Source organism: Pogoniulus pusillus, chromosome 29 (assembly GCF_015220805.1).
Source record: "Pogoniulus pusillus isolate bPogPus1 chromosome 29, bPogPus1.pri, whole genome shotgun sequence".
Classification (NCBI taxonomy): Eukaryota; Metazoa; Chordata; class Aves; order Piciformes; family Lybiidae; genus Pogoniulus; species Pogoniulus pusillus.
Window position 1 is genome coordinate 16,961,156 of NC_087292.1, and position 11,153 is coordinate 16,972,308.

Genomic DNA, 11,153 nt, shown 5'->3' on the forward strand with positions numbered 1-11,153 from the left:
TGTAGGGATACAGAGATGCAGTGAGGTAGGGTTGTGAGGAGGGAGGAACACAGGGAAACAGGGATGCAGGGAAGTGGAGATGCAGGGATGCAGGGAATCAGGGACATAGGGATGCAAAGATCATTATTATAGGGATGCAGGGATGAGGAGGTGCAGGGAAGCAGGAATGTTGGGATGCAGAGAGGCAAGGCTGCAGGAATGCAGGTCCCAGTGTGATCCCTCTGCCCACCACAGCCCTCAGCCTGTGCAAACCTCTCCCCAGCCTCATGATGCGGAGTCCTCAGCTCAGCCCAACTTGGCCCAGTCCAGCTCAGCCTAGCTCAGCCCAGCCCAGCTCCACTCCTCTGGCCCTACTGGGAACTTGGCAAAAGGAAGGGAGAGGATTACAGAGCAGAGCCTAACTCTTGATCTGTTCTAGGAAAGGAGAGGCCATGCCAAGAACTGTCTGAAATTCCTTCCCAAATCCTTGGCTGAGCTCCGTGGCCTCCTTTCTGAAGCATTTAGACCTTGGCAGTGCTGGTCCTTGAGCCCTGGCCTGGTCATGCCGTCCTGCCCTTCTCAGCATCCCAGTTTCATCCCAATTTAGGGAGCTGGAGCCTTTGCCATGGCTTGGTGTCCCCAACCCATTGACCTCTGCAGGTGCCCAGGCATGGAGACGTCCCCGCCAGGCACACAGGGTGGCAGCTTCCCTGGGCATTGCTCTCCCCACTGTGTGCTGGCAAACTCCTTTCCCATGGAGGGGAAATTTGAGTTCTCTTCCCTTTGTTTCTTCAGGAAAGAAAAAAAAATGATATGCAAAGCCCAAATCGAATCAAAGCAAATCAAATCAAATCCAACCCGATCCTGTTTGCGGTCTCCAGTTGCTTGGTTGAGTCCTGAGCTCAACGTGATGCTGTTGGGATGCTTCCAAACCTGGCACCCTACCCAGAAACTTGGCTGCACCCAGTACTGCTGTCAGCTGTGCCAGCTGGGGCTTGTCCCCATGCTGGGGACAAATAGATGTCCCCACTGGAGCTGGGAGCAGTGAATCCAAAGCTGATGGAGCTGCTGCTGGCCCCACTCCAGCACAGGGAGAGGGCCTGGGAGAGGTTAGGGTCTGCTGGGAGCTGTGTGGTCTTCCAGGGGGGGTGCTCAGATGAGCCAAGCAGTGTTGCTAAAGAGCTGCAGTCATCCCAAGCTGCTAATTACCCCTTGCCCACAGGAGGAGGCATTCTGCACCCCGGGGCAGACCCTGCCACTGCCACACAACTCTCTTCTGTCACAGCACCCTGGGACTGACCTCCAACACTGCTGAGTGCAAGCAGCCAAGCTCCTGTGGCATGGTCCTGGCAGCACCCCAGAAACCCCCACCCGTGGGGAGCAGCACTTGTGAGACCCCCATTCTTGAGACAGGCAAACCATGGCAGGGTCCTGGGCATGGCTCAGCAGCCCTCCATGGGCTTAAGCCCTGTCCCCAAGGGGCTGTGCCTGCTTTGAGCACCATCAGGTCCCTCGGGACTGAGTTTGCTCTCTGCACCATGGAGAATGCCCACACCAGGCTTGGGGGCATGGCAGAAGGGACCCTCTGGCTGCAGGAAGGTGCTGGAGCTTCATCACTGTGATGGGTGGCTGAGTCTGATCCATTGGACAAAGCCTGGGAAGAGTGGAGATGGAGGGAGGGAGGGATGGAGGGATGGGTGGATGGGTGGAGTGATGGAAGGGTGAACGGATGGATGAAGGGAGGGATGGATGGAGGAAGGATGAATGGAGGGATGGATAGAGGAAGGGATGGATGGTTGGAGTGATGGAAAGATGAATGGATGGAGGGAGGGATGGATGAAGGGATGAAGGGTCAGATGGAGGAAGGATGAATGGAGGGATAGATGGTTGGAGGGATGGAAGGAGGGATGGATGGAAGGATACTTGGAGGGAGGAATGGATGGATGAAGGGATGAAGGGATGAAGGGATGGATGGAGGAAGGATGAATGGAGGGATGGATAGAGGAAGGGAGGGAGGGATGGATGGTTGGAGGGATGGAAAGATGAATGGATGGATGGATGTTTGGATGAATGGATGGATGAAGGGATGAAGGGATGGATGGAGGAAAAGAGGGAGGAAAGGAGGGAGGGAAGGGTCAAGGTAAGACCACCAAGTCACCATGTCCCTCCCTGCCGGGTTGCCTTCTGAGCCAGGACAGTGCCAAGATGCCCAAAGTGCTGTGAGGAGGAGAGCAGGCAGCCAGAGAGCAGCCAGAGTGCAGCAGGGCATGGGCAGGCTGGGGGCATTTGAAGCTGTCCTTGTCCTGCTGTCCTTTAACCTTTTTTGCTCGAGTCCCCAGGTGGAGAATTCCTCCCACGAGCCACAGCTTGCTGCAGCAGGGCACAGGGCACCAGCTGAGGGCCACATCCCTGCAGCTCTCCTCCAGGGCCAGCAGCGCTGACGCCTGGGAGGGTTGGGGCAGCCTCAACGCCCTCCCTGGCAGAGCTTCAGCTCCTCTCACCCACCCTGACCCTCTTTGCCTCTCCTTCCTCCTGCGGTTTGGTGCTTTCTTGGGGGGGTGATGACAAAGCTGAGCCTTTGAGAGGGAAGCTGCCCACAGCCCCAGAGCATCTTAAACAGCTCAGGCCTTGTCCTTAGGCCAGCTCCTGAAAATTGAATTTGTCAGTGGCATAAACAGGATATGAAAGGCTGAGAGGAAAACAAAAGAGAAGTAACCCAAGCAGGAAAAGGAGAGGGGAACATTTTTCTCCATGGCTTTGCCTGCAGTGGAGGTGGTGACCTGCTGAGGACCACAGCCCTTGGCACTCCTGTGTGCTGGGAAAAGTCCTCTCCTAATGGCAAACAGAGCTGGGAAGAGGCTCCCTCAGCGTCTGGGATGCTCCTGCCCCGTGCAGTTCTGTAACACAGAGCTCAGCCCCTTGCCTATTCCTGCTCCTTCCTCTTCTCCTTCTCCTTTTCTGGTTCTTTTTCTTCTTTCTTTCCCTTTTCCTTTTCTCTCTTTTCTTTTCTTTTCTTTTCTTTTCTTTTCTTTTCTTTTCTTTTCTTTTCTTTTCTTTTCTTTTCTTTTCTTTTCTTTTCTTTTCTTCTCTTCTCTTCTCTTCTCTCTTCTCTTCTCTTCTCTTCTCTTCTCTTCTCTTCTCTTCTCTTCTCTCTTTTCTCTTTTCTCTTTTCTCTTTTCTCTTTTCTCTTTTCTTTTCTTTTTTCTTTTCTTTTCTTCTATTTTCTTTTCTTTTGTTTTCTTCTCTTTTCTTTTTTCTTTCCTTTCCTTTCCTTTCCCCTTTCCTTTCCTTTCCCCTTTCCTTTCCTTTCCTTTCCTTTCCTTTCCTTTCCTTTCCTTTCCTTTCCTTTCCTTTCCTTTCCTTTCCTTTCCTTTCCTTTCCTTTCCTTTCCTTTCCTTTCCTTTTCTCCTTTTCTTTTCTTTTCTTTTCTTTTCTTTTCTTTTCTTTTCTTTTCTTTTCTTTTCTTTTCTTTTCTTTTCTTTTCTTTTCTTTTCTTTTCTTTCCTTTTCTCGTTTCATTTCTTTTAATTTCATTTCATTTCATTTCCTTCCCTTTTGCTTTTGCTTTTCCCTTTTCTTTTCCTGTTTGTTTTTTTTTCCATCTTCTTTTCCTTCTTCTGTTTTGGTTTGTTTTTTTTTCTCATGGTGTTCTCCTAACTCCAGGGTGGCTTCTGGAGCCCTTTGACGTCAGGCACAAGCAGGGCTGCCTGGTGCTAATGACTTCCCTGCCTGGCAGCTCCACACAATTATCACCCAATTTTCACTTCAGGAATATTAAAGTTTGGGTCCCTCCTTCTTATTAATTCTGAGAAAAGCCTTCAGCAGTCTCCCTGCCACAGGCTGCCAGCCCTGCAGTGTTGGCACCCACAGGCTGCCAACCCATGCTGGGAAGCTGCTGACCATGGGCTGGGTTGGCTTTGGCTGTGTCACGTCCCCAGGTCGTGCCAGAGGGAGGGGATGGAGATACAGGGATCAAGGCCAGCAGCTGGGATGGCAGTGAGATGAGGGTGGAAGCTGGAAGGGTGAGGAGAGACCTGTGTCCTCCTAGGAGCCCCAAAGCCCTGCTTCCCATGGATGGGGCAAGGATGAGCCAGGGGCCATAGGGCTGTGGTCTGCGTGGAATGGTTGGAGAAGCCATCTAAGATCATCAGGTCCAACCTTAGAATCATAGAATGATAGAATCAAGCAGGTTGGAAGAGAGCTCCAAGCTCACCCAGCCCAACCTAGCACCCAGCCCTGCCCAACCAACCAGACCATGGCACTAAGTGCCCCAGCCAGGCTTGGCTGCAACACCTCCAGCCACAGCCACTCCACCACCTCCCTGGGCAGCCCATTCCAATGCCAATCACTCTCTCTGCCAGGAACTTCCTCCTAACATCCAGCCTAGACCTCCCCTGGCACAGCTTGAGGCTGTGTCCCCTTGTTCTGTTGCTGGTTGCCTGGCAGCAGAGCCCAACCCCACCTGGCTTTGATCACATTCTGTGCTTCTGTGCTCCACAACCTCCCTGGAGGTGTCCAAGGCCAGGCTGGATGAGAGCTTTAGTAGGAGGTGTCCCTGCCCATGGCGTGAGGTTGGAATTGGATGATCTTGAAGCTCCCTTCCAACTGAAATGATTCCATGCTTCCATGATCCACATCCCTGCCCAATCTCTGTGACTAGCAAGGGGGAATTTCTCCATCCAGGAGCAGAAGCCTGGCCCCAAAGCTTTTGTCTTCTACTGAATTCCAGCCGGTGAGAGTCATCGGCTGGAGACAGAGGCTTGACCCACCCTGGGGGAATGAAGTGCAGGAGGGAACGATGTAGTCACACTGAAATGATGTGAAAAAGGAGGGGACTTCTGAGTGCTGCCTCACGTGGAGCCAGGGGCATCCATCTGACTGCTGCTCCCATCTGCCTCTCTCCAGAGTTTCCTTAAATAGCAGCAATATGAAAAGAAACTCAGCTGGAATTTGGCACCGGTGAGCCCGAGGAGAGCAGAAGAGGGCCAGCTACTAAAACACCACTGCCTTGCTCCCTTCCAGATGACTTTTCACTGTGAGGGAAGCTGGAGGCAGCCAACAGCCCTGCCTGGCAGAGAGGAGGATGCTCCCTGCTTGCTGCTGCTGCGCCAGCTGTGCCCAAGGTGAGGGCTGTGCCCAGGGGGAGGGCTGTGCCAGGCACGCCAGCAGCACCCAGCTGCCCTAGGGATTCCCAGCTCTCTGGTGGCAAAACAGCCCACAGAAATGCTGCAGTTCCTCATTTCCAGGCTGGCTGAAAGCTCCATCCCACTGCCCTGAGCCCCAAGCTCCCAGCCCTGCACCGTGAGTCCAGCTCCTGCCTTCTCCCGGAGAGCCCTCCCCAGGCAGCTGCTGCCAGGGAGGGAAGGGAGTTCTGAGTAGTCCTTGCACCACAGCTTGGCTCCCTGAGGACCTCCCCAGCCTTTTGCTTTTAGATTCACCTCCCATCAGCTCTCCCCAGGAGCCCTGTGAGGATGCAGAGCAGAGATTGGTTTGTGGCCAAGGTTTAACCTTGGTGACTTCTGGCTGTGGTGTTTGTCTTTGTTTTGCCTTGTCCAGCTCAGCTGCTAGACAAGAAGAGGTTGAAGAGCCTCAGTGGAAGGTGGAGGTTGATGTTGGCTGTGAGGATGATGCTCAGTGTGAGCCCTCACCTGTGGGGATGTTGGGGCTGGGGGATCTTTCTGCAGAGTCCCTGCCCCGACCTGCTGCTGCTGAGGAGTGGAATAAAACCTTCAACCACCCTCAGCCTTCACATCCTTTCCCTTCTCCAGTTAGTCACAGAATTGTTTGGGCTGGAAAAGGCCTCTAAGACCACCCAGGCCAAGCAGCAGCCCAACATCACCCTGGCCACTTGAACCATGGCCCCAGGTGCCATGGCCATGCAGCTCTTGAACACCTGCAGGGATGGGCACTCCACCACCACCCTGGGCAGTCTGTGCCAGTGCCTGATCACTCTGGCAGCAAAGATTTTTTTCCTGATGCCCAACCTAAACCTCCCCTGGCACAATTTCAGGCCATTTTCTCTCATCCTATCATCTGACACTAGGGAGCAGAGCCCAACACCTACCTCACTCCAGTCTCCTTTCAAGGAGCTATAGAGAGCAATGAGGTTTCCCCTCATCCCCCTCTTCTCCAGGCTGAACACTCCCAGGTCCTTCAGCTGCTCCCCAACAGATGTGTGGCCGTGGCTGGAGGTGTTGCAGCCAAGCCTGGCTGGGGCACTTAGTGCCATGGTCTGGTTGGTTGGGCAGGGCTGGGTGCTAGGTTGGGCTGGCTGAGCTTGGAGCTCTCTCCCAGCCTGCTTGATTCTCTGATTCTGATTCATTTGGGTCTGACCCCAGGATGGGTCTGTCCTGGCTGCATCTGTGGCGCTGCAGCACCAGTTCATGGTGAGCATCAAGTGGGGCACAGACCCATTTTGGGGTACAGGATGGGGTTGTGTGTGGTGGAGGCTGGGGCTCAGGCTGCCTCCCTTCTCTGTCCCATACTGTGTGGCCAGGGCTGGGTGCTAGGTTGGGCTGGATGAGCTTGGAGCTCTCTTCCAACCTGCTGGATCCTATGATTCTACGATTCCCACAGCCCAGCGGCGGTGCCCAGCGGCGGTGCCCGGAGGCTCCCAGCCTGCCCAGCGCCGCCGCTGGCCTTGCCCCTGCCATGTGGCACCAATAAGCAGCGAACAGGCGCCGGGGGAGGTGGCAGAGCTGTCCCCAGCACCTCGAAGCGGCTGGGCAGCGCCGGCTGGAGCCGCGGCTGCGGAGCAGGAGCCTTGTTTCAATTACTTCCATTATATAAAGTCAAACCATTCAATATCTTCTGCCTCAAAGGGGCTCAGCTGAAAGAGGTAAAACAAACACCGGGAGAGCTGCCGGGCGCTGGCACGCACCTGGAATTCGGTTTCGACACCAAACCTTCCCTCTTTGCCTGCCTCCTTCTTCCTCCTCCTCCTTCTCCCAGCTCCTCTCCTCCTCCTCCTGTCCCTCCTGCCGCCCCTCAGCCTTCGGCGCCGCTCGGCTCCGATTCCCAGTTTGGGTTTGTGCTTCTGTTTTGGCAGACAAAGCCTTTGGAGGCTGCGCAGCCGCCGGGGATGGAGCCGAGAGAGAGCCTGGAGAAGAGAAGGCACCAGGGAGACCTCAGAGCTGCATTTCAGTGTCTGAAGGGGACCTACAGGCAGGCTGGGGAGGGAGTGTGCAGAAGGGGCTGTGGGGGTAGGATGAGGGCAGTGGTTTGAAGCCAGAGCAGGGGAGGTTTAGGTTGGACATCAGGAGGAAGGTCTGCACAGTGAGGGTGGTGGAACTCTGGAACAGGTTGCCCTGGGATGTGGTTGGGGTCCTCAGTTTAAGAGAGATGTTGAGGTGCTGGAAGACAGAACAAGAGGGCAGAGCCTCAAGCTGTGCCAGGGCAGGCTCAGGCTGGATGTGAGGAGGAAGTTGTTGGCAGAGAGAGTGACTGGCATTGGAATGGGCTGCCCAGGGAGGTGGTGGAGTCCCCATCCCTCGAGGTGCTGAAGAAGAGGCTGCCTGAGGCACTTGGTGCCAGGGGTTAGTTAATCAGAAGGTGCTAGGTTGGACTCGATGATCTTAGAGGTCATTTCCAACCTGCTTAATTCTGTGCTTCTGTGATTCTGTGGTTGAGGCTCCATCCCTGGAGCCATCCAAGCTCAGCCTTGCTGTGGCCCTTGGCAACCTGCTCCAGCAGGGGGGTTGGAGAAGGTGACCCTTGATGTTCCTTCCAGCCCAGTGCAATCTGTGAAGCTGTGAGCTGGTGGAGCTGCGCTGCCAGGAGGGAAGTAGAAGCTGTGGTGCTTGATGCTGGACAGAGGATTGGAATCAGGCAAACCTCGAGGCAAACTGGAGGCACTGGAACAGCTTTCCCCCTGGATGTCCCCTCCCTGGAGGTGTTCAAGGCCTGGCTGGATGAGGCCTTAGGTAGTAGAAGATGTCCTTACCCCTGGCAGGGGCTTGGAATTAGATGACCTTGAAAGTCCCTTCCAACTCAACCCATCCTATGATTCCACACCCATCCTTTGGCCTTTCCTAGCAGTTTCCCCTCCGCATCTGCTGCCTCCCAGCTCTGCCTTCCCCAGAGCAGGGGCTGGGCAGCGGCAGCAGCGTGGCAGAGGCGTGGCTGTGCCATGGGTGCCCAGCGAGGGCCGCGGCTCAGGCGGAGCTGGCGTTCGTGGCGCGGGGGGAAAGGGCCCCCGCGGGGCTGGCACAGGGAGCGGCTGTGGCTTCCCAGTGCTGTGGGAGGCAGGGCTGCCACCGTCCAAGCATCTGGCCGTGTTATGGGGGGAGGAATGCCAAGTATTTTCCTTCCTTAGCCACTGCCATCCGCTCAGGCCTGCCCCTGATCAAACCCACATTCGCCGCCTGGCACACGCCAGGGCCCCTGCCTTGGAGAGCTCCCTCTCCTTGCACCCAAGGAGAAAAACCCTGCCCTGGGCTAGGGGCTCCCTCACCCTGCTGTGCCCCTCCCCCCCTCTGCCAGACAGATCCAGATGTTTTGTTTTCACACTGCTGCCTTGGCCAGGAGCATCTCTGTTGTCTAAATCCCAGTGCCAGCATCCCTGTGCCGCGTCTGCATCCATGTGCTGTGCCTCTATCCCTGTGCCATCCTCCCCAGTGTCTGCATCCCAGGGCCAGCATCCCTGTGCCGTGTCTGCATTCCTGTGCCAGCATTTCTGGCTGATCTGCAATGTGGAGCATTGTCTCCTCTGGGATGCCTTGACCAAGAGCATCCCTGGTGTCTAAATCCCAGTGCCAGCACCCCTGTGCCGTGTCTGCATTCCTGTGCCAGCATTTCTGGCTGATCTGCAATGTGGAGCATTGTCTCCTCTGGGATGCCTTGACCAGGAGCATCCCTGGTGTCTAAATCCCAGTGTCTGCATTCCTGTGCCATCATCTCTGGCTGATCTGCAATGTGGAGCACTGTCTCCTCTGGGATGCCTTGACCAAGAGCATCCCTGGTGTCTAAATCCCAGTGCCAGCATCTCCATGCCATGTCTACATGCCTGTGCTGTGTCTCTATCCCTGTGCCATTCTCCCCGGTGTCTGCATCATCCCAGTGCCAGCATCCCTGGCTGATCTGCATCCTGGGGCATTGTCCCCTCTGGGGTGCCTTGGCCAGAAGCATCCCTGGTGTCTAAATCCCAGTGCCACATTTGTATCCCTGTGCCATCACCCTTGGGCTGACCTGCGCCGAGGGACACTGTCCCCTGCGGACCCCTGGGGCATCACCGGAGCAGCCCCTGGGGCGCTGCCACGGGCGTGTGCTGCCTTTGGAGGGTCACCAAGATTCTTCCCCAGATGAAAGCTTGCTCGAGTGTCAAACAAACTTTCCAAATTATCTTCCTGGACACTCTGTCCCTGGTGCCTTGGACGGCAGAGGAGGAACATTTCATTCCCTCTGCGCTGGCCGGGAGCGGAGCTGCCTGAGGAGCCAGCGGCTGCCAGCGGCACCACCGGCCTCAGCCTGGCCTCTCCCTGGCACCCCCCTGTAAGGCACAGACTCACAGAATGGCAGGGGCTGGAAGGGACCTCCAAAGCTCACCCACTCCAACCCCCCTGCCAGAGCAGCAGCTCCTAGAGCAGATCACACAGAACACATCCAGGCAGGGGTTGGGTATCTCCAGAGAGGGAGACTCCACAGCCCCCCTGGGCAGCCTGTGCCAGGCTCTGCCACCCTCACAGGGGAAAATCCTCCTCATGTTCCCATGGAACATCCTCTGCCTCAGCTTCTACCACTGCCCCCTGGCCTGGCACTGGGCATCACCCAGCAGAGCCTGGCTCCAGCCTCCTGGCACTCACCTGCACACATTGATGACCACTGCTGAGGTCACCTCTCAGCTCCTCCTCTCCCAGCTCCCAGCCCCAGCTCCCTCAGGCTCTCCTCACAGAGCTCTTCCATTGCCCTCAGCAGCTCTGTGGCTCTGGGCTGGACTCTCTACAGCAGTTCTGTGTCACTCTTGAACTGGGGTCCAGAACTGGACACAGGACTCCAGATGCAGCCTCCCCAGGGCAGAGCAGAAGGGCAGGAGAACCTCTCTCGACCTACTAACCGCAGCCCTTCTAATGCACCCCAGACTGGCACTGCCCCTCCTGGCCACCAGAGCACATCGCTGGCTCATGGTCACCCTCCCATCAATCAGGACCTCCAAGTCCAGGTCCTTTTCCCCTTCACTGCCTTCCAACAGCCCCCTGCCCTCTCAGTGGAGGAATGATGGCTGCTGGGTTCCCCAGAGCATCCCTGCCACCCTCCCTCCAGAGGAGCTGCCAGGAACAGCCAAATGAAGGCAAAGCTGAGGGTTTCCCTGCTCTGTGGGGGACACCTGGCACCCACCAGTGAGGAACTGGCACCAGCTCTGCTAGCCCCTGGCAAAGTCTCCACGATGGGGGGAGCTGAGCACATTGCCATGTGCTGTCCCCAGAGTCCCAGGGAGGCACTTCCTTAGCTCGCTCCTGAGAGGGCACTCAGCCTAGCAGGGCTCACTCCTGCCAGTAGCCAGAGAATGTGGCAGGGACATGGCACTGGCCTGGCCCTTCCCCAGGGTTTTCCTCCTAGGTCTGGAGAGTGGAAATTGCCAGTCAGCTCCTGGGCAGCTGGGCTGGCTCTGCCATGAGCCCTGCCAGGGTGCCAATCCCCCACTCTCCCCAGCCATGGCCATCCATGACTGTTGAGCACTGCTGCAGTCACCAGCAGCTGCGATTCAGAGCTCCTCAAGGATCTCCAACACCATTCCCATATCCCTGTTTCCCTCAGCTCCCACATGAGGATGGCACTGCCATGCTCATACCCACACAGACCAATGTAGGGCATAGGGGGAGCTGGAGGGAGAGTTTTGGTAGGAGTAGAGAGGAGAGTAACCCAAATCTGATTCCCCTGGGCACAGTTGGATGCTCTGGGACATTGATGGGCACATCCACTGTGCCCCCACGGGCAGCCCAACCCAGTCTGACGAGTTTGCTGGTGCTGAGTGAACTGGAACTGGTGCCCCAACTCGTTTGCCCCTCTCAGGTGAAGCAGATCCAGAGTAGCCCAGGTGCCTGCAGGAGCAAATCCCAGCGGAGCTGAGGCACCCTGCATGAGCCAAGCAGACAGAAGCTCTCTCTTGGCTGGGCTGGCTGGAAGCCATCAGGACCAAGGTCCTCTGAGGTCCCCCCCCACCCCTGCAGCCCCCTGAGG